Below are 24070 nucleotides of genomic sequence, written 5' to 3'. Positions count from 1 at the left end.
TGCCCAGCAGTGCCCAGTGCCGCCTATCAGTGCCCATCAGTGCCCAGCAGTGCTGCCTATCAGTGCCACCCATAAGTGCCCATCAGTGCAGCCTTTCAGTGCTCATCAGTGTCACCTATTAGTGCCCATCAGTACTCACCTGTGCCACCCATGAGTGCCCATCAGTGCTGCCTATCAATGCACATCAGTGCTACATATCAGTGCCACCCATCAGTGCCGCCTGTTCTACAAAACCCTACTGGCAGCTGAAGGCCCTCAATGCTTGAACATTTTTACTCTAGGATTCATGTTTTCTCCCCATAAAAATCAGAAGCAAGAGAGTGCCCAAAAGTTGCAGGTACAAAAAGTGGGTAGATTAGTAGCTGCTATAACAAACTTGAACTGTTAGCATCCCTGGAGTTATTGCTCCATAATACCTTCCCTTAATATCACCTATGAAAATAAGGCATGTGATAGAACCTCTGGGTGCCTGTAGTGATATTCTCATGGCACTATATATAGTTACATAGTTACATAGTAGGCGAGGTTGAAAAAAAGACACTCCAAGTCCAATCTACGTGTGGGATTTTATGTCAGTATTACATTGTATATTCCTGTATGTTGTGGTTGTTCAGATGCCTAATAGCTTTTTGAAATTATTGATGCTCCCCGCTGAAACCACTGCTGGTAGAAGAGAATTCCACATCCTAACCGGTCTTACAGTAAAGAGCCCTCTACACAGTTTAAAGTTAAACCGCTTTTCTTCTAATTTTAGTGAATGGCTGCGTGTCTTATTAAATTCCCTTTTGCGGAAAAGCTTTATCCCTATTGTGGGGTACCAGTACAATATTTGTACATTGAAATCATATCCCCTCTCAAGCATCTCTTCTCCAGAGAGAAGAAGTTCAGTGCTCGTAACCTTTCCTCATAACTAAGGTCCTCCAGTCCCTTTATTAGTTTTGTCGCCCTTCTCTGATATAAGTTACATACCAGGAAATGGCTTGGCTACCCGACACATGGTTATTCAAATATTGCTTTCTATTTGTTTTATAAATCTTTCAAATATAGTGTGGCCAATACTCCTGTGTTAAGATCTCTGAAGGGTTGCAATCATCTTTATTTTGAACAACCAATGATGTACAGGAGACAAACCTAGTGTTTTAATTCACCTGTACATGATATGAAGTTTAAAGCAAGTTTCTGTTCACTTCTCCAGACTATTTTCATTTTTCTAGACCATTTATAGTACTTTATTTCTTGCTACAAATGCAGTCACATCGCTACTTAAAGTGATTGTAATGCCCCGTACACACGAGAGGACTTATGTCCGACAGACTTCCAAAGGAGTTCCGCCGGAGTTCCGACGGAGTTCTGACAGACTTTTCGGCCGAACGGACTTGGCCACACACGATCACACTAAACTCCGACGGATTCGAACGTGATGACGTACGACCCGACTCGAATAAGGAAGTTCATAGCCAGTAGCCAATAGCTGCCCTAGCGTCGGTTTTAGTCCGTCGGAGTAGCATACACACGAGCGGAGTTTTCGAAGGGGACCGGGTCCGGCGGAGTTCCTTCGGGAAAATTTGAAGCATGCTTCATTTCTAAAGTCCGTCAGACTTTGGCGAATCAAAAGTCCGTTGCAGCCCACACACGATCGGATAGTCTGACGGACTTGGTCCTTCGGACTTTGGATGTTGAAAAGTCCGCTCGTGTGTACGGGGCATAAGGGTTCGTTTTTTTTTTTAGTTTTTTTTTACATAACAAACATATCATACTTACCTCCACTGTGCAGCTCGTTTTGCAGAGTGGTCCCAATCGTCCTCTTCTGGGGGCCCCCCGGTGGCTCTCGTGGCTCCTCACCACATCAGATAACCCCCTAGGAGAAGTGCTCTCCCTTGTTACCTTGTGTGCACGCTCCCGAATCCAGCATTAGCCGCCGAATGTATGATTCGGCCCGCCCCCCGCGCCCACGTCATTGGATTTGATTGACAGCAGCGGGACCCAATGGCTGTGCTGCTATCAATTTATCCAATCAAGAGTCGAGAACCTTGGGCAGAAAGACAACGCGTCCCCGCGAGTCAAGTTGAAGGGCTCAGGTAAGTAAAATAGGGGGCTGGGGGGTGGTCAGTCACTGCCAGGTGTTTTTTCACCTTAATGCATAGGAAGCATTAAGGTGAGAAAACACAAAGGATTACAACCCCTTTAAAGTGGTTGTAAACAAATGTAATGAAAAACTAATAGGGCATGTCCCTCTATAGCGTGTTATAGTCCTAACCCAAATCACAGAGTGTGACTTTTGTCTCCTCTGTCATTCTTCCGCTATCTACATAACTCACTTCTGACAGGTTATGCCAACACCACAGTATCTCAGAAGAAGACCCTGCTTCTGCCTCCAGCACACAGAATGTGAATGACAAAATCAGCTATTTTCTTATGAGTGAATGTAGAGTGAGTGAAATTAATGTAATTTTCCTCAACTCAGGTCTCAGATTACACTCACTCTAGGATGTGCAGTGTGATGGCAAAGCCCCCTGTTTGTTGAAAAAATATTCTTTGATTTGTGTGTTTTGGAAGGCTTAAGAGAAGAGGTGGATACAGATGCACAGGTACAAGATTTGTTTAATCTCTGTGGGGGTTATTTAATAAACCTGAAGTGTGCAAAATCTGGTGCAGCTCTGAATAGAAACAAACCAGCTTCCAGGTTTTATTGTCAATGCTTAATTGAACGAGCTGAAGTTAGAAGCTGATTGGACACCATGCACAGCTGCACCAGATTCTGAGTGCCCAGTTTTATTAAATAACCCCCAATGTGTCCGAGTTTTTTTCACTGTGGTCATGATATGTCAGGGTTTACAATCACTTTAAACATATAGGCATATTTTAAAATACATTATATACTGCATGATGCATCATAATGTATGCATGCTATCTGTAAAATCTAAAATAAAGATTTTATTGGGCAATAAAAAGAAATATGGTGGCAGCAAATTGAGAATTTCCCTAAAACTACCCTGCTGACCTTTAGCATTTTAGACAAATTGTTTTCTCATTACATGAAAGATATAAAAAATAAATCACCCAACGCACCTTTGGTTCTCAGACACTGACTGTTCAAGAAGGCATATCTGTAGAGCTTTTAAAAATCTGCCTTATAATGCACCTATTCATCATAGCATTATAGATGAAGCTAAAGTCACATCCACTATTATGTAAGCTTGTAAAATTCAAAAGTATGTTTGTTTCCAATGACACTAAAAAAATCTTATTGTGCTATATTGCATTGCACATAAGTTAAATTGTTTTTTGTTCTTCATCTGTATTTCAAAATGCAAACTTTAGTGTTCTACTCACCTTGTTCCTATGGGCGTCTTTTGAAGTCACATGAAAGTTTGACAGTTCTGTGGATGAAGGGAATCACCTACTTTAGTAGACAAAAAAAAAAAAAAAACTCCCCCCGGTATGTCTGAGCTACCCTGGGGCTAAGGCGTTTGGGTAAGACCCTGCAACAATATTTTATATGCATTGTGTAATTGTTCTTTTCTCCATTTTTCTCTATGTCATTATCAAAGATTACTTCATACAGTTTTTATTGATCTAATTGTGACTTATGTACATATCTCTAGATGCTTGTATTTCCTGAAGAAGCTGAAAAAGCAAAACTAGTTGAAATACTACACCTTCCCCATGAGTTATTGCTATGTTACATTGCGAAATGCTTTTATTTTTAATAAACGATTAAATTTTATGTCATATATGTTTTCCTTTCTTGTTGTTTCAATGCTTACAAATGTGTAATGTGCACCGCAATAGTCCCCTTGCTCGCATTCTCTCTTTTGGTGTTTCTGGCCGGAGACCAGATTTTCCAAATATTTATTCCATACTTTAGTAGACAGGGATGAGAATAGGCAATTAAAATTAAAGCTTTGATGATGTATACTTAATATTAACATTTACCACACCCCCAACTCACATCAGCAAGGTGGAGGGGGCTGCTGCACTCAGGAGGCTTTTTATCCAAATGCAATCAGGGCCGTTTTTAAGGCAGGGCAAAGGGGGCAGCTGCCCTGGGCCCTGTCATTGTTGTGGGGCCCAAAGCAGCTGCCTCATACTTGCCAACTATCCTGGTTTAAATTCCCTCATCCTTTGAGGTTTTAGTCCTGTGCTGTGTCCCAATATCTCAGTGTGAAGTGCTGCTACTAATGCTGCCCAGCTCTGCCCTATTGTTGTATAAAGATGACTCACCTGCAGACCCTGTGATTGCATGTAAATTACCGGCATTCATATTTAAATAGGGGCATGCCCCCCTGAGATCATATCCACAGTAATCTCTAGCAATAAGCAAGCAGAAATCATGTGCTGTAACCTCTAGCAACCAGTCAGTGAGCGGTAATGATACACTGTAACCTCTGGCAACCAATCGCAATAGCTGCCTGATCTGATTCAGTAAGCTGATTTTGAGTCTGACTGCTATTTATTGCATGTCTCTGAGCAGGCGGAGAGCAAAACTGCATGGGGGGCCCCAAAAAAAGTTTTGCCCAGGGTCCAATCAATATTAAAGACGGCCCTGAATGCAATAAGATAAAAAGCCAAATGCCTTTACAACCCCTTTAAGTCTCAGGTAGACACCTGAACTTTGCAATGCTCTGTGTATGACCTTACTAGAACTATTCTATATAATTCTGATAGATGATAAAGTATATAAACCTAAAAACAATTAAGCCATTCTTAGACATGCATTGACAACTGTCCAATATAACCACAGCTCTTGAATTGCAGGGACCATGAGCTGACATTTCTTGAGGGAAATAATGACTGTACATGTAAGAGCATCTTGTTTGACATTGCCGAGATAAGCCTGAGCCAAGTTGTTGTGTGCTCCTCCCTCAACCCGTCTGACGTCAGCATTGGCAGAGAGAGCTACCTCAAGGTGTTTGAATTGTTACACATGCTGTTAATTAATATGAGAATAATGAAACTGTTGCCATGTCAAAATTTGAAAAATGGTTAAAGCGGGAGTCCGCCGTTTTTTGTTTTTTTTTAAAAGCCAGCAGCTACAAATACTGCAGCTGCTGACTTTGAAAATAATGACACTTACCCGCCCAGCGCGCCCGCGATGTCGGCACCCGAAGCCGATCTCTCGATCGTCTCTCGGGTGCTGCCGCCGCCATCTTGGGTATGGGAATCAGGAAGTGGAGCCTTTCGGCTTCATTTCCCGGTTCCCTATTGCACATGCGCGAGTCGCGCTGCGCAATAAGGATGGTCCCTGCTGTCTCTGGGATCCGTGTGTTTCCCAGCAGGCAGCGGGGGACTTTCGGAAAGGGGCGTAGATTCCGCAGAAAGGGGCGTACCTTCTGCAGAATCTACGCCGGAAGTGGGTGCAGATACCTGTACTGTACAGGTACCTGCACCCCCCTCCCCCCTGAAAGGGGCCAATTGTGGCGTCGGAGGGGGGGAGGATTCCAATGAGCGGAAGGTCCACTTTAGGGTGGACCTCCGCTTTAAAGAAAAAGATAGGATTATCCTCCATTATTAACTGTGTGAGAAGCCAGGACCAATTAATTTAACATTTACTTGCCTAGTCAGTACAGGCCCTTTGCATCCTCTAGTAATAAGTAACAGTGATGAGCACATTTCTAAAACAGGGGTCTTTGGGACTTTATATGAGGAGATAACGTTGTCATTAGACTCCATCCCTATTAAAATATACAAAGGAGAACAAGGAAGCCGGACTTTGAATGAAGTACATGGAGGGTCAAATGTTGTGTGGAGTTATAATTAACATATCTATAATATGTGTAAAAAAGTAGGGCATATGTCTCATAATAATCCACATTCGATAGAAAATTGATATCCTACCCATATAACATAAAAACCTGCATAGAGTAAGATATTGAATCAAAAACGTTTTTTCTCTTTCGTTCATTGACGGACACAGCATCTTCATCTTGACCTTAGGTTATATCGCCCCTTTAGGAGAGGACTAAGCAGAACATGTTAAAAACAGCAAAACTGCACAGCACCGCCCAGGGGGCGGTCCTACTGGCTATAACCCCTCACACTGCATCCAGCAGCTCAGTTTTTTTCTGCCTAGTGTAGGAGAAGAACCTGGCTCCCGGCGGGACCATTGGTCCTGGGAATTTTTTCTTTTTTCTGCATTTTTGATTCCTGTGATCTAAAATCAATAGCCGGACTGGGTGACAGGCTGGATAATATAGATCCTGATAGTCTCCCCAGTCTGGCCATCGAGCTTGAACAGACCTTAGCAATGCATTGGGTCGGCCCCGTCTGATCCAGGGGTGGCCGGTAAGCTATATGCTCTGGCAAACACATACTGTATGACCGGGCTACTGCTGTCCGTGTCACAGTGTGCCGTGGCCGACAGCCACCTCCTACTGCTTGGGTGATGGGTCTGTCTGTGGAATGCGTCCAGCAGTCCCTACAGGAGGGGTAAGTATGGTTCCACCTGTCTCGGCAGGATAGAGCAGCTGGGTATTCCCTGGGAGGTCGACTAGGGGGGTCTCTCACTCTCCCTTTCTTTTCTCTCTGTCCCTTCCCTCCTCCCCATGCTATGTGCCACTGTGTGACTGGGCGCATGGGGTTGCCATGCACTTTCCGTGGCCGGGGGTCCTCTGGGGGGGCTCTGGGTCCTGACAGGGGGCTGAGCTGGGTGTTGGTGTGGCCGCAGCCATTTTTCTGTAGCCACAGACAGTTTTTTCCTTTTGGCCATTTTCTGGAAGTTGGGCGGCCATTTTCCCGGCGCCCTCAGACGTTTTTTGGTGAGGCGGCCAGTGGCCATTTTCTAGTAGCCTCAGCTTGTTTTGCCTCTAGCACTGGGTGCTTGTTTCCTTCTAGAGCAGCACACTTTTTACACAGAACACCTCATGGCTGACACAGGGGAGAGTGGACAGCAGCGGCACAGCGCAGTACCTGGGTCAGGGTGGTGAGTGATGCGGGGGCCCTCAGTCTGTGGCAGCTAGGAGGGTGGACATTTTGTATGATTTGCCTTAGGTCCCTAAGGGGTGACAGGTGAGTGTGGGTCAGCATGGTGTCAGAAGCTGGCGCTTCCTCACCCAGACATCCCTATTATGGCAACCTGTTCCCCTGCACCTGCGGTGCCTATGGACACTGTAGGCGGTCCTGGAGTCCTTTGTTGCCAGGATGGAAGTGGCGTGAGGGTGCAAAGGGGGTAAAAATGCCCCCTCCCCCACCTTCTTCTGGGGAAAGCTCTGATTCAGACTCGAGTTACGCTGTGGCAGACGGCCCCTGTTCTGACATGTCAGAGGATGCGGACCAGGACCGTTCGGACAGTGAGAATGACTCGGTGTCCGGGTCAGAGCAGGAAAAAGCACATGTAGGAGCACTTATCACAGCGGAGCGGGACACCCTAAAGATGGAGGATACGGTGGGGGCATCTTCAGAGGTGTCCGTCCCTTTCGGGTCCCACAAGCCTGCTCGCACGGCTAAGGTGTTTCCTTACCTAACTTATTTTGATATGTTTATTTACAAGGAGTGGAGAAGCCTACAGTGGGCCTTTTCAGTCTCGAAACGCATGGAGGTGCGTTACCCCTTTGAGGTGAGTTTCCTGAAGAAACGGACATCTCCACCGATTGTTGACCCCCCAGTATCCAGGTTAAATAAGGCAACCACGGAAGGGACCCCTGCTTTCAAGGACCCTGCCAACAGGAGGGCCGAGGCGGTTGCCCGGTCCATGTTTACAGGGGTCAGCATTGCGGCCAGTGTTAGCCATGGCCCTGGTGTCACAGACGCTTACTGAATGGGCTAAATTGTTGCACTGTGAGTTGGAGAAACAACAGGCTTCCCCGGTCTGGCGGACCAGTTGGTGCAGGGCCTTAAGTATGTCTGTGATGCGGCCTTAGATACGGCCCCCTTGCTTTCTAGAGCCTCAGTATCAGCAGTAGTGCTATGTCACCTGATTTGGCTGAAATGCTGGTCTGCAGACCAGGCATCTAAGAAAGCACTGGCGGATTTGCCCTTCCAGGGAGAGAGGCTATTTGGAGCCTCACTGGATGACATTACTAAGAATGTTACTGGGGGTAAGAGTATGTTGCTCCCACAGTCTAGGAAAGGTAAGGAGCCACACCGTAGGCAAGGGCCCTCCATTTCCGCTCAGAAGCAGATTTTTCGTCCGCCCGGGTTGGCAGGTAAGCGTTCCTAGTCCGACAAGGTGCCCGCTGAGGGACAAAAGCGTCCCTGGTTTCACAAGCCTGCGAGCAAATTTGTTGCTGCATGAAGGTTTACCCCTCCCCGACTCTCGAGTGGGGGGTTGCCTTCGGGAGTTTGCAGCTTGGTGGACCTCCCTACTTTCTGACCAGTGGGTCTGCGAACTGGTTTTATCAGAATACAAAATAGAGTTTCTTTCTTGTCCGCCAAAAACAGATTTTTTTCCCTCCAACCTTCATTTTCTTTCAACTCATCAGGAAGCCCTGTTCAGGGCAGTACAGGACCTGCTCCTGCGCGGGGTGATAGTGCCTGTACCAACTCCAGAAAGGTTTCAGGGATTCTACTCCAATCTGTTTGTAGTCCCAAAGAAGGAAGGGGTCCGTTGGGTCCTGGATCTCAAGGCCCTCAACAGCTTTGTGAAAGTACAAAGGTTCAGGATGGAATCAAGTTTGCTCATTGGTCGCTGCACTCCAGCAGGGGGATTTTCTGGCATCCGTGGACATCAAGAACGCACACTTACATGTCTTCATATGCATCAAGCATCAGAGGTTTCTGCGATTTGCGGTTGGGGGTGAGCACTACCAATTTGTAGCTCTCCCTTTTGGCCTGGTGTCGGCACCAAGGGTCTTTACCAAGGTGTTAGCCCCAATTCTGGCTTTGCTAAGGCAGCGAGGGATCGCAATCGTGGGTTACCTGGACAACCTTCTGAGAGTAGCTTCCACCTCAGAATTAAGGGAGGATGTGGCAATCACCATGCAATGTGCTGGAGCTTCGGGCGATCAAGCGGTGCCTCACCACATGGTCACAGAGGCTGTAAAGACATCCGGGCAGGATCCAGTCAGACAATGCCACGGCGTATGTCAATCATCAAGGAGGAACAAGGAGCTCGGCTGCAGCACTGGAGGTCGCTCACATCCTGCGGTGGGCAGAGCGGCGTGTGCCGGCTCTGTCGGCTGTGTACATTCCGTGTGTAGAAAACCGGCAAGCGGACTACCTAAGTCGTCTGATGCTGGATCAAGGGGAATGGTCGCTGCATCTGGATGTATTTCAGCTCCTTTGCTTAAGGTGGGGCAGGCCAGATGTGGCCTCTCGCCTCAATCAGAAGGTACAGAGGTTTGTGGCCAGGTCAATAGATCCCTGCAGGTGCGTTAGTGGTTCCATGGGGGCATTATCGGCTGATTTATGCCTTCCCCACTCAAACTTCTACCACGTCTGCTTCGCAGAGTGGAGGCCGAGGGGATTCGGCTGATTCTAATTGCCCCAGATTGGCCTCGGCATCGACGGTACACCGATATAGTAAGAATGGTGGCGGATGTTCCTTGGCAGCTGCCGATGTGAGAGGACCTTCAGTCGCAAGGTCCAATACTTCATCCTGTTTTAACATCGCTGGCTTTAATGGCATGACTGTTGAAAGCCAGGTGCTACTGGACCGAGGTCTGTCGGATTCAATAACCTCCACTATGCTGAGGGCACGGAAGTCATCTAAATGAGGACATTGTGCTTCCATCCTTATGTCCTTGGTCGTCACACCCCAAAGAGGTTGCTTTGCATTCCTTGGACGTGGTCTGGGCTCTGCGGGTGTATCTGTCTGCTACAGCTCCTTTTCGGAGGTTGGACTCGCTGTTTGTATCAGTGGCTGGTCTGAAGAAGCGCCCGGCGGTTTTGGTGGATCAGAGAGATTGTGGTTCAGGCTTATGCAATAAGGGGGCAGGTGCCTCCCTTTCCTGTCACGGCACATTCTATCAGGGCAATTGTGCCTCTTGGGCTTTCCAACATTAAGCGTCTGTGATGTGGAAGGCGGCAACCTGATCGTTCGTTCACACTTTCATTAAATTTTACAAGGTTGATGTGAGCGCATCTTCGGATGCTTCCTTCGGCCGCAAGGTTTTGCAGGCGGCTGTTTAAGGTTGAAACTCCTACATTGAGGAGCTCTGGTTGTGGAGTTATTTTTTTGCTGTTTCCACCCCTCATTTTTTTACACTGCTTGGGGATGTCCCTAAGGTCAAGATGAAGATGCTGTGTCCGTCAATGAAAGAAAGAGAAAATAGGATTTTTGTACTCACCATAAAATCCTTTTCTCTGAAGTTCATTGATGGACACAGCACCCACCTCTCCTATTTATGTTTGTACTGCTTTTGACGAACTGAGCTGCTGGATGCAGTGTGAGGGGTTATAGCCAGTAGGACCGCCCCCTGGGTGGTACTGTGCAGTTTTGCTGTTTTTAACATGTTCTGCCTAGTCCTCTCCTAAAGGAGCAATATAACCTAAGGTCAAGATGAAGATGCTGTGTTCGTCAATGAACTTCAGAGAAAAGGATTTTTTTGTGAGTACAAAAATTCTATTTTCATACATAAATAATCATAAAAAAAAGAATAGTACATGATACATATAGAAAAGCCCAAAATTTTATATCACATGATTGGAATATAATCAAATACATAATGCCTGAACAGAATACACAATGAGGTGGTAGGATACAATATACAATTTAAACACGACATCTGTTGGCTCAGAGTGTTTCGTGACTTGATGTCACTCATCAGGTGCAAGCGTGTAAACATTTAAGATATTGTATCCTACCACATCAATGTGGATCCTGTTCATGCAGTATGTATTTGATTTATATTCCAATCAATATTTTACTCTATGCAGGTATTTAATTATGTGTGTAGTATATCAATTTTCTATTGAATATAAATTATGAGACAAATGTCCTTCTTTTTTACACATATTATAGATTTGTTAAATATCATTTAAAACAACATTTGACCCTCCGTGTACTTCATTCAAAGTCCTACTTCCTTGTTCTCTGTTGTATTATTTAATAGTGATGAGCATATGTTCTTGGCCGAAAACAGAAGTAGTGTCTATCTCAGACTGATTTGTAGGGAATAATGACCAGCCTTATAAAGACTCCCTCCATCTGAGTATCATCTCACGTGGTAGAGCTACTCCAGACCTGGAAGTATCCCAACAATATTGTCGGGATCCAACCAACTGCCTGGTTGACAGCTGACTCTGCCTGTCAGCACTCAGCTGACAGCCAGAGGCAGCTGTTTCCCCCCCTTCTCCAGCCCAGCTGTCGAGTGATTGCTGCAGTAACAAAGTGGTGAGGGGTGGCTAAGAGTCACTGCTCTCCAGACCGAGAATGGAACAATAAATGGTCATGTGATTGCTCAGTTCTTGTTCTTAGAGCCAATGTTGGACAGCTGCAGGGTCACGTGATTGCTCAGTTCTTGTTCTTAGAGCCAATGTTGGACAGCTGAAGGGCCATGTGATTGCTCAGTTCTTGTTCTTAGAGTCAATGTTGGACAGCTGCAGCATCAGACCAATTTTAATTTTTTTAAAACCTTTAGAACTTCTCCTTTAAACACTGACATCATATAAGCATTGAAAGTGCACATATCTTTCAGAAATATTCTTTTACTATACACACGTTTCAGATTTATTGATAAAAGCCCCAGATTGTCAGCACAGAGCTGCATGATTTTGTAGAGCATTTAAAAATATCTTTGATTTTTTTGTAATAAAATACAACTTTTCGTGAAATAACTTACTGAAAGAATATTCAAAGGTACTGAAAAAACAATTATATTGTATTAGTCACCTTTACTACATTAGCATTTAGTTTACAAAACAATCCTCCTAAAAAGAATCTAAAAATTATTACAAAAAAAGTGAACATAATTTATAAATCCCTACCAAATCTGCTTGTGTTCCACAGTATGATAAATATCCTCCAAGCTTAATATAGTAACTAATCGGACATAATTAGATAAGAAGTATCAATTCAACAGTATAATATATCAAGAAAATTCAATAAATATTCAATAAATATGTAAATCAACATCAGCTTGTTTTATACCAATGTAACAAGCATGAATCTAAAGAGCCCTCTAAAACATTAATAACTTGACCACACCCATTAAATGGATTAAGTACACTCATTCACATATGTGTATGAATGTTTCTATTATAAGAATTGAATAATTGCATCATTTAAGTTCTAATGCATTAGCATTGCGACAAATGGTGCCACTAGTTGTTAAATCCATTTTGCGTTAATGACAACATTTATTTCCATACTAAGCTTCTACAGTCAAACTATGGTAGCCGGTATTTTTAAGTATTTATATAATATCATGCACCTATTAAAGTCACCTAGCCCAGTAAAAACTATATACTTACATTTGCATGAGATGCAGATTAGAATCCTGTCTTCTGCCTTATGACTTGCAAAGATATAATTGAACATGTGAATATATATATATATTTTATAGCTAGAGGGTCAAGGTCCTGGCCTCCCAAGAGATAATGTTATAGAGCGGAGCCAATGAAATCAATTGTCTGTATCATTATGTGTATAAGATAGTAAGAAGGGGTTAGTGAACATTGTTAATTATGTGCTATATAAAAAGTAAGCAGAGGGAGAACATAGAATGTGAGAATGACAAAAATGATTAAATAAAGAGCACTTTAGAATTTATGTGTAAATATTATATGAGCTGGAATGTTTCCACTTTGTTCATGGAAACTATCAATTTGATCAGTTTTGCTTAAATAGAAAGCTTCTATGGCTAACTTTCTACTCTAAATTTCACCATAGTATGATAACATTTAAAAATAACCCAGTAATATATATTGTGTGGGTGAATTTTTATGTCCTGCATATTTTTCTAAATAATCACAAATTTTGAAACTATTCTGAAGCCAGAGAAGTGGCAGTTGTTTTGTCTCTTAACTAATATGCTTACTTTTAAACCAACAAATTAAAAACATAATGTTATGTTTGAACATCTAAATAACAGAAATCAGAAACTTGATCTAAAATATAAAATTCACTTTTCCCGGAATTTTTGGGGTGCATTTTTGGGTTTAATTGTTCTGGGATTTGTTTTTGAAATGCTTTATTCATCGCTAGGGATGGGCCTAATGGATAACAGTTCGGTTCGCACTAGAACTTTCGAACACAGAGAAAGTTCAGACCCAAATAACGAGCCCCATTAAAGTCAATCTCAAAAATAAAAAGTGCCCATTTTGAAGGCTTATATGCAAGGAATTGAGCATACAATGGTTATAGGGGCCCGGATCCTGCCCTGTGGGACATGTATCAAAAATAAAAATAAAAAGTTTGTGAAAAACTTCCTTTTTAAACGTGCAGTGATTTTTGTAAATTTTCAAAGTGAAAGCATAAAAATAAAAAAAACTTCCAATATAGTGCTTGGGGGATCTCCTTAGTCTACCTGTAAATGTAATGATATGCACCTGTCAAACAGGTACAGGAAAATTGGTCTTTGGGTGTTGTTGGCGCCTTCCCACCATAACCCTATAGAGGTACTCTTGATGAAAGCAAGAATTGGCCTTGCTGTAAAAAAATGCAATATGTACCTTTCAACTGAAAAAATGGTCTTTGGGTGTTAATTGTGTCCATGAAACCTATACCAAAAACATTCTTCCAGATGAAATGATTGAACACCCTCAAAGCTAGGCAGCCTTGAAGTCCTGCAGAGATTCCACATCCCAAAACGACTTAATCAGCAACATCAGCATCAGGGGCTTCATAGCTGGTAATCCAGGACTGATTCATTGTTATAAAAGCCAAACAGTCCACGGAGTCTGTGGATAGATGCGTTCTATGATCAGTAATGAAACCTGCAGGACTGAATGCCACACTGGATGCAGGGCAGCCCAACAACTCAATAGCATACTGGGCAAGTTCTGGCCAGCAGTCTATTCTTGTGACCCAGTAAGTCAGTGGATCTTCAGCTGGAAAGCTCTCCATCTCTGATTTGGCCCGAGGTAATCGTCCACCATGTGATGCAGACACTGCCAATGGGATGTGGAAGCTGAAAAAATGCCTCATGGGTAGGTGGAATTCCTGTTGAATTTTAGCCAACCAAGCACTGGCTGTGTATGGCCACCTGAAATGGCTACAGACTCTTCTGGCCAGCTTTAGCACATCTTACAACCCTTGGTACGTATTTAGGAAATACTGCACCACCAAATTGAGGACATGTGCCAGACATGGCACATGTGTCAACTTTCTCTGTCTAAGGGCAGACAGGAGGTTTGAGCCATTATCGCACACAATCATTCCTGGCTCCAGCTGGTGTGGTGTGAATCACCTCTGAGCCTGTCCCTGCAGAGCTGCAAGAATCTCTGCTCCGGTGTGGTTCCTGTCCCCTAAACACACTGCTGAAGCACTGCATGGCACCTTTTAGCCTGACTCATGGTATAACCCTTTGAACGCTTGGGGGGTACCTGATGTTCATAGGACAATTCTAAGGAGGGCTTACAGGTCTGGCATCATCACCAACAGCTGTATGGAGATGTGGGGGCACAACAAGCTGCAGCACCAAGCCCTGTTCTGCATCCTTTTGAGTTGCATGCAGCGTTACCCAGTGTGCTGTGAATTAAATATATTGTCACTGCCCATGCTTTCCCTGCAGTGATGCCCTGCCTGAGGACTGACCACCACATCCACCTCCAGCCATTTGTTGCTGGCCCCCTTACAGTCCCAAGGGAACTTCTGCCTCTCCTTGTTGTCCTCCCAGACATTATTGGGAGGGAGGGGGCGGTGCTTATCAGCAAATGTAAAGAAGAAGTGTAAATCTGTTTGTAGTTGCACTTTAATAAATGTAAAGTCGTGTGTGGTGCACAATAATTTGAGTACTCACACTACACAGACACACTCCACGGATACACTATAATATACTGCAACATAATGCACCAAACGTACAGTGATGCACAGAACTATATGGTGTTAAACCGGCAGTAATGCACACAGAAGTAAATGACATTAAACTGGCAGTAGCACACACAAAATTATATGGCGTTAAACTGGCAGTAACGCACACAGAATAAATGGCATTAAACTGGCATTAACACACACAATACTATATGGCATTAAACTGGCAGTAACACACTCTGAACTATATGGCGTTAAACTGCCAGTAACGCATACAAAACTATATGGCGTTAAACTGCCAGACACACACGCAAAAGGAAATGGCATTAAACTGGCAGTAGCGTAATCAAATAGACTGTGTTCAACCGTCACTACACTGAAGCTATCTGAACTGTCCCTACTCTAGCTATACACTAATGTAAAGATAACTGACACAGTCTCACTACAATACGCTGAAACTATATGAGCTGTCCTTATTCTACACTTATTCCTTATTCTGTATGAATGACACGGTCTCACTACACTACAGTGAAACTATCTGAGCTGTCCCTCTAGCTGCACACTATGCAAAGTTGAATGATGGTCCTCCTCACTACACTCACGCTATCCCAAGACTGACACTAAACTAATATTGTACACTGAGAATTGAAGCAAAATAGCACAGTACAGCACAGTAACTAACTAACAGCACTGAACAGAGCCCTGTTCTATCTCTCTCCATGCCGAAATCACACTAAAAATGGCTGCCATTGAAAGAATACTTTTATACTGTGGGGCGAGGATGAGCCATGATTGGATAAAGCCATGATGACAGTGTCCAATCATGACTCTGACAGTGCTCTGTGCCCTGATTAACTGAAGATTTCACTGCTTCAGCCAATTACGACTTGCAATGCACTGTTCAGCACCGCAATGCACTGTTCAGATGTTCGCCAAAGGTCTGAACAATGAATGTGTGGCCCAAACTTATGCTCCTGCCGAACCATCCGCCCATCCCTATTCATCAACTGCTGTCGGGGTTGGCCATAATTTATTTCTTTTGCTGTAAGATGATATATATCATATACAGTATATTCACTATAATGTAGCAAAGGTATGAAGGGCAAATATTAATAATTTTTTTTTAACTTTTTGCATAAATGCCTAAATGATCTAATTATCTAAATATTCAAGCAGAAGGAAATACTTTAATGGCATTGCAGAAATCACTATTATGTGACATACCCATTGCTGCAAACACATTGCTTACAAAGTAGACAAACCCCTTATCCCCCAACCCCACCCCAGGTTAGTAAAATATTTTTTTTAGGCTTGTGGTCCTGAGTATAAATAATCACTCAATCAGACCTCTGTCATAGCAGAATCTGCATTCAGTTACAGTTGCTGAGCATTATATAACAATTTGCTCCCTGTTCGGACCCGCTATCACACTGCCTGGCAGAGGAAATCTTCCTTTACAATTCTGAGATATTACAGTAGGTGCCAGGGATATTGTGTCAATCTCGCCGCTTTTATCGGTGAGATTGACACCCTGCAAGCCCCGTTGGGGGAGCCAGCGCCGAGCCGGCTCGCATCGGGAAAGGAAAAATGTTTATTTTCCTTTCCCGATAAGCGGCAAGCATCGCTGATATTAAGGCCAGGTTCACACTGGTGCGGGGATCCGAACTGGATTCCCGCCAATACCAGGCACTGTATTTGGTATGAATCTTAAGGAAGAACTCCACGCCAAATTTTAAATAAAAAACCGGCATGGGTTCCCCCTCCAGAAGCATACCAGGCCCTTAGGACTGGTAGGGATTTTAAGGGGAAGCCCCTACACCAAAAAAAACAGCGTGGGGGTCTCCCCAAAATCCATACCAGACCCCTAACCGAGCACGCAGGCTGGCCGGTCAGGAAAGGGGGTGGGGACGAGCGAGCACCCCCCCTCCTGAGCCGTACCAGGCCGCGCGTTCCCTCAACATGGGGGGGGTGGGTGCTTTGGGGGAAGGGGGGTGCTCTGCAGCCCCCCACCCCAAAGCACCTTGTCCCCATGTTGATGGCCATTGGTTGTCGGGGTCTGCGAGCGGGGGGCTTATGGGAATCCGGGAGCCCCCTTTAATAAGGGGGCCCCCAGATCCTGGCCCCCCACCCTATGTGAATGAGTATAGGGTACCATGTACCCAAACCCATTCACCTGGTGAAAAAAGTGTAAATAAAAAACACAACACAAGTTTTTAAAATACTTTATTAGACAGCTCCGGGGGTCTTCTTCCGTCTTGGGGGGTCTTCTCACCGGACTCCTCTGCTATCTTCTGCTAGCTCTTTTACTAGCGGAGGAGCCCAGCTTTCTTCTTGGTCGCCGTCGCCGTTCCGGGGGTCTTCTTCCGACTTCGGGGGGTCTTGTCCCCCTCTTCGGTTCTTCTTGCCGGGCCTCCACTTTCTTCTTCCAGCTCTTTTACTAGCAGTGCCCCCCTTCCCCCAAAGCACCCACCCCCCCATGTTGAGGGCACGCATGGCCTGGTACGGCTCAAGAGGGGGGGCTCGCTTGTCCCCACCCCCTTTCCTGACCGCCCGGCCTGCATGCTCGGATAGGGGTCTGGTATGGATTTTGGGGGGACCCCCACGCAGTTTTTTCCAGCGTAGGGGTTTCCCCTTACAATCCCTACCAGACCTAAGGGCCTGGTATGCCCCTGAAGGCATGCAGGTCTCATTAGTGCGGTGACCTTGTCGCTGAACTCTCTTGCTCGCTACTATAGGAAAATGACATTTTCCTATTGCAGCCAGCGCGAGAACCAGCGCAACGGGATCGCGCTGGTTAAAGAAGCTGTGGCTGGGAACCAGCGTGTCAGGATTGCGCTGGAAACACAATATCGGCGGCACCTACTGTATATGACTGATTATAGGGAAATATGAAGGAAATCATTAGACAAGGTGTATTACAATAAAACATATTTTTTTATTATAAAACCCAACCTTCAACATGGTAAAACATCCTGCCACATACTTATGGCTACCATATTTACTGAATGACAACACTATTGTTATTGTTTGTTATTCCTTGAGAACACCAGTCCCCAACCTTTGTATCACAAACCATAAGTAGTCCTGATTTTTTATGTTGCTTGAGGCAGTTCTTAAGCGGTCAACTCACCAACTTAAAGAAATTGCAGGTAAAAGCAATGAACATTTTTTTTGGGGGGGGGGGGGGGGTTGTTTTTTTTTTCTTTTTCATTAACTTTTTTGTCTGGGTATAGATCTATGTTTGTCCCAAGCATGTGTTAAGCCATTTACTGTTGACTGTCTCACTACCTCTGCTGAAATTTTTTTCTGAGCATCAACTACCCTCAGTAAAATAATACTTTCTTGAATTAGTTTTCCTCCAGTTAGTTTGAGGTCATGTCCCCGTGTTCTTGATTTTGGTTTCATATTTCATATTTAAGTGCTTACTTGCAGCATTTTCCTTTGTATACATTATTTTTATTAACTTGAATGTGCCTTGCTAACCTGCTATCAAATTTGACTTCTTTAGGAAGAGTCAGTTCTCTAGTAAAGCTCTATTCTTCCTTGCATTCATAGTCCTCTCCTCTCCTCTTCTGGGAGGGTCTAATTACTGTCTGTGCTAGACCAGCTACTCCTCTCCCCTCACCTCTCTACAAAATCTTTTATGTAGCCAGGGCTGGACTGAGACAAAAATTTGGCCCTGGACTTCATCCAGACCAGCCCACTTTAATTTTGTAAACAAGCACAAAAACAGTATATAAAACTATACGCAATTGTGCAAAAAAAAAAAAACATAAGTAGCATAACATAAGGAGTCCTCACTAACCTCTTTTATTATTTCACTTATTCTCCTCTGTATTTTTCTCATCTTTCTCACATCACTGTATGAAGTTGAGGGGGAGCCATGCAGCCATTACTTTGTCACTGAAACTGGCCCACTGAGCCATCGGCCCAGCGGAAACTCCCTGCAGTCCCAATGGCCAGTACATGCCTGTATGTAGCTGATAAGGAAGAAGCCAGGGAAGAAGCACAGGGGAATATTATGTAGTGTCACTTGAGTGACAGCTCTGAGTTTGTTATACACATAACCAGCAGATATCGCAGGGTTTAGGAGATCTACATAAGGGAGGCTTTTACAGGTAAACAAAAAAAATGCATAAAAAAAAACTAAATGCACAATGCACAGACTTATTGTAATGATCAGTAAATTAGCGCTGCTTTCAGAACCACAAAAAAAAAATTGCCATTTTTATATTTGACTGCAACAATTTACGCCTATACACATGCATACTCAAGTACATGCACACAAGGGTTTGCATGTATAAGCATAAATGAACCTGTTGCCAACCAGGCCATAGCTAAAAAAAACAGTTGCAGCACGGTCGGATAACTCTGGGAGGGCGTACTATGATGTCCTCCCAGAATCCTGGTCTCGCACGCCCCCTGGGGCACGCACCCAGGAATATCTGTGACTGCTGGGTCCCCACCATCACGGATCATGGTGGTGACCCAGCAGTCAAGATATTCCTGGGTGCGTGCCCCAGGGGGGCGTGCGTGACCAGGATTCTGGGAGCTGACTAAAATGGGCCTAAAATGAGCCTTTACCACGTGATCAATGCCAGCTCATGCCTAGTTCAGCTCACCCCTCTCCGTACCAATCGGTGCAGTACGAGGGGAGAGGGGGAGATATCTGGTGCAGCAGCGCTGTGGGCTGGATCTGTAGTGCCCACAGCGCTAATCTGTGCCCATTCCTGCACTCATCCATCCATCCATACTCAACTATCCCATCCATGCTCGGCCATGCCATCCATACACAGCCATCCCCATTCATCCCATCCATGCTCAGCCATCCCCATCCATAGTCAGCCATCCCACCCATGCTCAGCCATCCCCATCCATGCTCAGCCATTCCATCCATATTCAGCTATCCCCATCCATTCTCAGCCAACCCCATCCATGGCTCATCAATCCATGGTTCAGCCATCCCCATCCATGGCTCATCCATCCACATTTGTGGCTCAGCCATCCACATTTGTAGCTTAGCCATCCACATTTGTGGCTCAGCCATCCACATTCATGGCTCAGCCATCCACAATCGTGGCTCAGCCATCCACATTTGTGGCTCAGCCATCAACATCCATGCTCAGCAATTCCTTCCATATTCAGCTATCCCCATCCATGCTCAGACAACCCCATCCATGGCTCATCAATCCACGGCTCATCCATCCCCATCCATGGCTCAACCATCCACATTCGTGGCTCAGCCATCCACATTCGTGGCTCAGCCATCAACATCCATGGCTCAGCCATCAACATCCACGGATCATTTATGCCTCATTCATGCTCATCCATGCCACATCAATTCTAATCCATGCCACATCAATGCCACTACAGTGTCCATCAGTGCCACCACAGTGCCCATCAGTGCCACTACAATGCCTCACAAAAGTGTAATAGGTAGTCAAATTAGATTTGACATTTATGCCCCTAGAACAACTTATGGTGCTCCCTGTGTGTTTGGCTTCTGTATGTGGCCTGGCTGTGTAAAAGTCACACCACATATGTGGTATTGTACTGCTTAGGAGTAGCAAAATATATTTTGGGGTGTCATTTTAGTTATGTACATGCTATGTGTTAGAAATATTGTATAAATGGACTTTCCACATTTTCCAAAAACTTGTGGGAAAAAAATGACATGTTTAGAAGACTCATTATGCCCCCACGAATATACGTTAGGGTGTTTGCTTTCCAAAATCGGGTCATTCTATGAGCGTTTCCATTGTCCTGTTGTTCCAGGCCCTTTATAAGTGCAAGAGGTAGTCAAGAAATTAAATGTGTAGTTTATGCTCCTAGAACGCCTGATGGTACTCCCTGCATGTTGGGCCTCTGTATGTGGACAGGCTGTGTAAAAGTCTCACACATGTGGTATCGCCATACTCAAGGAGTAGTAGAATGTGTTTTGGGGTGTAATTTGTGGTATGCATATGCTGTGAGAAATAACCTGTTAATATGACAATTTTGTGAGAAAAAAAAAAATCTTAATTTTGCAAAGAAAAAATACTTCAAAAAACGTACCATGCCTTTTAATAAATACTTTTAAATGTCTACTTTCCAAAAAAGGGGTAATTTGGGGGGTATTTATACTTTCCTGAATTGTTAGTGTTTCAACAAATGAGGTAGGCCATCAGTACATCCGGTAGGATCAATTTTCAATGATCGGCACCATAGATTGCAGTCTCTATAACTTTCACAAAGACCAAATAATATACATGGATTTGGGTTATTTTTTTTAAGAAGATATGTAGCAGTATACATTTTGGCCAAAATTTATGAAGAAAAATTACTAATTTGCAAAATTTTATAACAGAAAGAAAGAAACCCCTTCCCGACCAGCCGCCACAGTTATACTGTGGCACGTTGGCTCCCCTGGTCGAGCCGTCGTAGCTGTACGTCGGCTCGCTTTCAGACCACTTGGGGGCACGCGAGCACCATCGGAGGCACGCGTGCCCACGGTGTGTCGGCAGAGCCGATGCCTGTGCACTGCCGGGCTCCCAAGATCGCTCCACACAGAGACAGAACGGAGATCTATCAATGTAAACAATGCTGTCAAGGGAGAGTAGACTGATCTGTCGTTCATACTAAGTATGAACCGAACCGTAACTACGATCGGTCTCCTCACCCAGGAAGTCCCATCCCCACACAGTTAGAATCACTCCCTAGGACACACAGTTAACCCCTTGATCTCCCCCTCCTGTTAACCCCTTCCCTGCCAGTAATCAGTGCATTTTTATAGTAACTGATAATTGATCGCTGTAAAAATGTTAATGGTCCCAAAAACATGTCAAAAGTTTCCGATCTTTCCCCCACAAAGTTGCAGTCCCGATAAAAACCGCAGATCACCGCCCTTACTAGTAAAAAAGTAATATACATAATACATAATAAATACATAATAAAAATGCCATAAAAATAGCCCCTATTTTGTAGACGCAATAACTTTTGCGCAAAACCAATCAATATACGTTTATTGCGATTTTTTTTACCAAAATTATGTAGAAGTATACATATTGGCCTAAACTGAGGAATAAATTTGTTTTTGTTTTTTAATTTGGGGGACATTTATTATAGCAAAAAGTAAAAATTTTTTTTTTTTTTCACAATGTCACTCTTTTTTTGTTCATACCCCAAAAAATAAAAAACACATAAGGTGATCAATTACCACCAACAGAAACTCTATTTTTGGGAAAAAAGGAACTCAATAATTGTGCAAAGTCACGTGATTGAGTAATTGTCAGTTAAAACGACGCAGTGGCGAAATGCAAAAAATGGTCGGGGGAAATCTTCCGGGGCTAAAGTGGTTAAATGCCACCAAAAGAAAGCTCTATTTTTGTGAAAAAAAGGACAAAAATTTCATATCTGTACAATGCTGCATGACTGAGTAATTTTGATTAAAAATATGAGAGCACTGAAATCTGAAAATGAGTCTGGTTAAGAAGGGGGTTTAAGTGCCCAGTGGGTAAAGCACTGCCCAAACAGTCATAAATATTCATCACAGCAAGTCTTTTGTTCCCTCCCACTATGCTCTTGCTCACTATTTGTTGTTGTTTCCACCACCTCCTGCTTACTCCTATTTGTACTGCCTCCTCTCTGTGCACAGCCAATAGGGTGTTTCTGGCAGAGTGACAGACAATTGTCTGCACTAATGAGAAGAATCAACCCCAGCCAAAGCTGCACATTATCAAGGGCAGAAGTTGGGTGTGTGGCTGCAACATGTGAGCTCATGTGTTGCGGTGTGAGCAGTGTGAGTGTCGAGACTTATTGCCAGAGGAGGAGACTAAAGCTGGTAAGGACGCTGAAACTGGTGAGAGCGACATTTGTTGAGATTGGCAAAGGGTGACAGCAGCAATGCCCCTTTGGTGGTCAGTGTCTGTGCCCCATTTGGTGGTCAGTGTCTCTGGCTCTCTGGCCCCAACAGAGGGTGCTCTTTCTCTGTGATAACCAATCCTAACCTACCAACCAAGACAAACCTACCTGAGCTATCGCAATGGGAAGTCATCAATGCCAGCAGCTAATCATTGTCGGTGGAGGTATTCTTTGTCCCGCAGCCACACGTACACATGCCCCTTGCATACGTGCAGCTGGGATTAGGTTTGTTTGGACTCGTGTCACCAGCTCATCCATACTGGCCACCAATGTAAGGGGAATGCAGACACAGACCATCAATGTAAGGGGTGTGCCTACATGCACCACCAATAAAAGTGTAGCACTCAGCACTCTAGGCTGCTGATATGCCACAGTGATGGTGCATACTGGACAGCTATGTACACTCTTCAGTCTCCCTCATGGCAAGAGGAAACTGTGTCCTGTACACCTTGAGAAAATGCAGCTCTTGTTCTGAGGCCTTTTAAAGAGATTGTAAAGGAAGAACGTTTTTTTATCTTGAGGCATTCTATGCATTAGATAAAATATCTTCTGTGTGCAGCAGCCCCCCTCAGCCCCCTAATACTTACCTGAGCCCCATCTCTAGCTATGTTGCAGCAGTGTCTCGGCTGCCCGGGACTTCCCTTCTTATTGGCTGAGACAGCAGCGCAGCGCCATTGGCTCACGATGCTGTCAAAGTTTTTATTTTTTTTATTTGTTAGGTCAAAAAGTAACTAGGCTGATGTAGAGGGTCTGGTATGGATATTTGGGGGGACCCCCACGTCAATTTTTTAAAAAAATTTGACACGGGGTTCCCCTTAATATCCATGTCAGACCTGAAGGGCCTGGTAATTGAATTTAGGGGAACCCCCACGCTTTTTTTTTTTTTTTTAATCAATGAATGAATGAATTGTCGGCTAATACAGAGAACACTCATTGAGTGTTCTCTGTATTACGGAGACCCGACAATTTAGCCGCAAGTGATTTTAAAGGACTTTTTTTCCTGCACAAATGACACTTTGTGCAGCGACAGTTCTAAGCACCAGAAACATGCGCCCCTTCACAGGCATACTATAGATACCCCCCAGCTACGAAATTTAAAGGAATATTACACTTTTATTGTTTCACTTTAATCATTATTAAAATCACTGCTCCTGAAAAAACGGCCGTTTTTAAAACTTTTTTTTGCATTGATCCATGTCCCCTGGGGCAGGACCCGGGTCCCCAAACACTTTTTAGGACAGTAATCTGCATATTACCCTTTAAAATGAGCACTTTAGATTTCTCCCATAGACTTGTATAGGGTGTTCCGGCTTTTCGAAT

The 24070-nt window shown here is 44.3% G+C and overlaps 1 protein-coding gene across 3 annotated transcripts in view; it reads right to left on the bottom strand.

Moving 5' to 3' along the window:
* Positions 1 to 18758, bottom strand: part of LOC143928280 (putative ferric-chelate reductase 1) — a 147717-nt gene extending 128959 nt beyond the window's left edge. Inside the window, exons 1-2 of one of the 3 annotated variants that reach the window (XM_077453066.1) lie at positions 18657 to 18758; positions 3334 to 3403 (exon numbers count right to left, since the gene is read on the bottom strand). The gene's annotated coding sequence lies outside the window, so the exon portion shown is untranslated. Of the gene's footprint in view, positions 1 to 3333; positions 3404 to 12351; positions 12417 to 18656 lie in introns of those variants that run through there. The other 2 variants (XM_077453067.1, XM_077453068.1) reach the window with 2 other exon arrangements.
* Positions 18759 to 24070: the final 5312 nt, after the last annotated feature.

This window comes from Lithobates pipiens, unplaced genomic scaffold, assembly GCF_037356315.1.
Source record: "Lithobates pipiens isolate NorthernLeopardFrog02 unplaced genomic scaffold, aLitPip1_a1.2 Scaffold_23, whole genome shotgun sequence".
In the NCBI taxonomy this organism is placed as follows: Eukaryota; Metazoa; Chordata; class Amphibia; order Anura; family Ranidae; genus Lithobates; species Lithobates pipiens.
This window is presented reverse-complemented; position numbering and strand designations above follow the sequence as displayed.